General features: G+C 48.7%; 1 protein-coding gene across 1 annotated transcript in view; it reads left to right on the top strand.

Moving 5' to 3' along the window:
- Positions 1-2,681: 2,681 nt before the first annotated feature.
- The window catches only part of DEFB124 (defensin beta 124), a 20,533-nt gene continuing 18,231 nt past the window's right edge, over positions 2,682-4,983 (top strand). Inside the window, exon 1 of the transcript XR_002829453.1 lies at positions 2,682-2,830. The gene's annotated coding sequence lies outside the window, so the exon portion shown is untranslated. The remainder of the gene's footprint in view (positions 2,831-4,983) is intronic.

The following is a 4,983-nucleotide window of genomic DNA, read 5'->3' as shown; positions in this document are numbered from 1 at the left end:
GACTTGGGATACTGGTGTGAGGATGTGATGTTTGGAGCTGTGGCAGCCATATTGCAACCATGAAGAAAAAGCCTAGAGCGTTATGCAGATGCACACTCAGTGTCCTGGCATTTTCAGGCGGATGAATCAACCTTAGAATTGCCTACCTCTGGACTCTTGTTAGGAAATATCCTTATAAGGATTTCTATCACGTGTGGCTGAGAGCAGCTTAACAGACAAACGCAGCTATTTTCTATTGTTTTGACATAGCCTTATAATGAAAATCTATTATTTCTGTAATTCCAAGTTCGATTTAAAAAATATACCACTGGGCCCGGGCACCTTTGATATCCCAACGGGCCTGGAGAGGCGCTCTTGGAAAGGGGACTGAGAGGAGTTGAGCAAAAGGAACAAGCTGTTCTTTATAATATGGTATGAGGGGTGACCTTGCAGGCCGGGGGTGACTGAGAATACATTTCTCTATCACTATCTGGGTTTGGATCAAAGGTTACAAACTGTCAGCCTCCGGTCAGAATTTGGCGGTGGACATATTTTGTTTCTCCTGTCTAGGGTTTTTAAAAATTGGAATTAGCAATAATGATTTAAGGATTGAGATACTTCACACAAATATCTGGCTTGCTGGTGTTTGTGAGAAAAAAAAGAAGAAGAAGAAGAAGAAGAAGAAGAAGGAGGAGGAGGAGGAGGAGGAGGAGGAGGAGAAGAAGGAGAAATATCTGGCAACACGGGGTTCATATCCTAACAGCAGTAATAGGCAGCTTACTTGTGTCCCTCCCCAGGGGGCAGGACAGGTGCTTCCAATTTGCCACAGACCCTGATGCTCCTGAATGTCCTTCACCCAGTCTACTCCACTGATTTCTATCACCTTTCTGATACAGTGAGCATTTGAGTTAGTGCCTTTGTGTGTAATATTCAACGATTACTTTCTAGGCAACTGGCCCCATAAAATAGTCTCCAACCTCATTCACACAGGCGGGCAAACCTTGAAGGGACCTGGATTTGGAGTGTCACACTCTGGACTGTCCTGTGAGCCTGGAAGAACTAAGAACACCCTTGATTGTCCTGCGGGGCCACTTGCAGCCTTAATCCACCCCCAAGACCTCAGACTTCTGAAGATGCACTGCTCGGAGGGAGATAATTTGGAGGCGAGACTTCCGTCGGTGGGTAGGGAGTAGGTTTCTAAAAGGCAGATGGAGATGTGCCCACTGGAGGCTTGAAGAAGCGGGAGCTCTTGGAGAGAAGCATGGACTTGGGGAAGGAAAGTAAGGCCAGACCCTGGGAACAGCATCCCAGAGCTCCTGACATCCCACTAGGACGCGACCCCTTTAATGCAGGGCCTCTCCATTCATTAAAACAAGGTGGACTGTGTATGTGCAGAGAGAGAGGACCCGGCCACGACCATCCTCCATCCCTCACTCTCTCCTGTTATGGTGGGCAGAACAGCAGCTCCTCGAATTGTCCATGTCCTCGAATCCCTGGCAAAGGCGGATTAAGGTCAGAAATGGAATGAAGGTTGCTAATACACTGACTTTTTTTTTTGACTATTTTTTTTCTTATTGCCTAAAGTTTTACATATGTCTCCTTTTTCCCCAATTGACCCCCACCCCCTCCCAGCCATTCCCACCCCGGGCAAGCCCCCACCGGCCCAGGGTCTGTGTCCATTGGTTGTGCTAATATGCACGCACACAAGTCCTTTGGTTGCTCTCTGACTTTTAAAATAGGGAGGCTATCCTGAATCATTCGGGTGAGCTCAATGTAATCTCAAGGGTGGAAGGAGGAGGCAAGAGAGGGAGAACCAGGGAAATGGCAGCATGAGGCAGACCTGTCCCGACCTTGTTGGCTTTGAAGATGGAGGAAGAGGTCATGAGCCAAGGAAAGTGGGTGGCCTCTAGCAGCGGAAAAGCAAGGATATAGATCTTCCCTGGAGCCTCCAGAAAGAAATGCCACCTCGTGGACACCTTGATTTTAGCTCAGCCAGACCCATGTTGGACTTCTATTCTACAGAGCTGTAAAGTGATAAATTTGTGCTGTTTTAAGCCATCAAGTTTATGGTAATTAGTTATAGCAGCCGTAGGAAACAAATTCACCAGGCCAGGTGTAGGTGACATTCCAACTTCCTGCCAGTATCAACCTCCAGACATGAGAGTGATGACACCAGACCCGTGAGATAATTCTAGTCACTCCAGTCCCTGAGTTGCCCCGCCGAGGCCCCCAGAGAGAAGCTGTGCGCATTTTGCCCAGATTCCTGACTCACAAAATATGTAAGTATAATAAAATGACTGTTTTTATGCCACCGAGCTTCGGGGTGGTTTGTTTGGCAGCCCAGTAACTGGAACAGCCTTCTCTTCCAGCCTTGAACTTGAACCAGATGGGACTGGGGAAAACTGCACACACTGCTGAACCCAGAGCTCCCATTCCATCGTTTGTATTATTTTTAACTGAACCCTGAACTGAACAGAAGGGAGCACGGCTGAAATTGAAACCGAACTTGTATGTTTTTTCAAGCCGTGGAACTAGAGTATTCAGATATTCCCGAGACAGCATCACGTAGAGGATTCTACCTTAACCCCTTCACTCTGTGTATTTTTATTGGCCTGAGGTCACACGCCCATGGCAGAGCTGAGAGATTCATCATCTTTCTAAACAGCCAGCGATGACCCTCTCTACCCTCCTTCCCCTCCCTTCGCTGAATGCAGGAAGGATTGAATTGCCACATGAGACGCGAATTTCCCACCATCCAAGGACAGGGAGTCCCAGCCTGACCCTGATTCCTTGGGGGTCCCTGAGTGGAAGCTCTGTGTCCCTGGCTGAGATATTGGAACTTTCCATGAAGGTCAGTGATCCTCATATTCGAGCAGCCGGCTGGGGTGTGTCAGGATCCAGGTGGCCTTCATCTCGTCTGGATCAGGCCGGCACAGTTTGTGGCAAGGGGGGTGGGGCTCCGAGGAAACTCGGGGCCCCTGGGAGACGTTCATCTTTCCAGAGCTTTATCATTTTTTCCATAACACTACCCTCCCTTAAGGTGGAAAGTCCCAGCTGTCAGCTGAGGATACTCTCAATGTGCTTTTGTTCTCCACCCTGCCCCCAGCCCAGGCAGCGGGGTGCTGGCAAAGGACACCTCCCTCTTTATACCAGGCTGCTCCAGACTCGCTTGTACCGACAGACACTGCAATAACACCACGGGACTAGATTTCTCTGGTTCAAATCTTGGCTCTGCTATTTGCTAACTCTGCAATCCTGGCAGGGTATTGAACTTCTCTAAGCTATAGTTTATCTGGAAACTGGCATGGTGATAATATTGACCAGTTTTTTAAAAATATTTTTTTTATTGATTTCAGAGAGGAAGAGAGATAGAGACATCAAATGATGAGAAAATAAAAAAAAATGATGAGAGAATCATTGATTGGCTGCCTCCTGCACACCCCCTACCAAGGATCGTCCCAGCAATCCCATCATGTGCCCTGACCGAGAATCAGAACTGTGACCTCCGGGTTCATAGATTCAACCACTGAGCCATCGCTGCAATACTGACCAGTTTTGAGGATTTAATATATGAAAAGCACTTAGCACAGCACCTGATACATAATAAGAGTGATATGATTGTTTGCTCTTATTATTACACTAGAGGCCCGGTGCATGAAATTCGTGCATGGGTAAGGTTCCTAGGCCTGGTCAGCGATCAGGGCCGATCTGTGGGGTGGCTGGCAGGGTGATCAGGGGCGGGGGGGGGGGGGCCCTGCTGGCACCTGCCTTGGCTGGCCTGGGGCCTGTGGGCTACAGGCAGCTCCTGCGTTGAGTATCTGCCCCCTGGTGGTCAGTATGTATTATAGTGACCAGTCATTCTGCCGTTCGGTTGATTTGCATATTAGGCTTTTATTATATAGGATGACTTTGGGCAATTCATCTCCTTTCTCTGGGCCTCAGTTTCCCCAATTGTATAATGAAGACATAAGTTTCTCCCTAGTCTGAGAGTAAATCCTGAATGCCCTTTCCTGTTGTGTGGTCTTGGACAAATTTTTTGGGTTCTCTTAACCTCAATATGCTCATCTTTAAATGGTACCTACTAAGTGGGTGGTATGGTGGCGATGAGATGAGAAAATGTATAGCAAGCACATAGCATGGGGCCTAGCACACAGAAAGTATTAAAACAAAGTTAGCATCCCCCCCTCCCCCCCAGTATGTTTTTATGGATGAGAAAGAACTTTCTAGACTATAATTGGCCGTGTCCCTGGGAGGAATATTGTAGTTTTCTCACATGCTTTCCCACCCATACCTCATTCACAGACTCCTAGAATCAGAGAGGTCAGGATTGGAAGGGCCATTTTACAGACTGGCTAATTAATCCACTAAACAAATATTTACCGATTGCCTGTTTTGAGCCAGGCACTGTTGTAGGTGCTCAGGAGAGAGCAGCGTTGAGGGCCCTGCCCTCACGGGGCCTTCATTCCTGTGGGGGAGGCAGGCAGTAACCATGAGTACGTGAGTATGTAATACAAGTGCAGTTTCAATCCCTTTATTCCATGTGTGGGGAAACTGAGGCTCAAGAGGGGAAGACATTTTCCTAAAGTTCTCCAGTGTCATAGCAGGGCAAGGACTTCAAGCAAGTCTTCACAGTCTCAGAATACCCTACCCTCAACAAACCCTGGCTTCCCCAAGGTCTTATTATATAACTAGAGGCCTGGTGCACGGATTCGTGCACCAGTGGGGTCCCTCGGCCTGGCCTGTGGGGATCAGGCTGAAACCAGCTCTCCAACATCCCCCAAAGGGTCCTGGATTGTGAGAGGGCGCAGGCCAGGCCGAGGGACCCCACCAGTGAACAATTGGGGCCAAAGAGGGACCAAGGGAGAGCTCCAGGGCGTGTCCGGCCTGTCTCACCCAGTCCCGATCAGCAGGACCCCAGCAGCAAGCTAACCTATGGGTCAGGGCATCTGCCCCTTGGTGGTCAGTGCGCATCATAGCAACTGGTCAAACGGTTGAACAGTCGGA

Source organism: Myotis lucifugus, unplaced genomic scaffold (genome assembly GCF_000147115.1).
Source record: "Myotis lucifugus unplaced genomic scaffold, Myoluc2.0 scaffold_60, whole genome shotgun sequence".
NCBI lineage: Eukaryota > Metazoa > Chordata > Mammalia > Chiroptera > Vespertilionidae > Myotis > Myotis lucifugus.
Note: the sequence above shows the minus strand (reverse complement) of the source record. Positions and strands in the feature narration are given on the sequence as shown.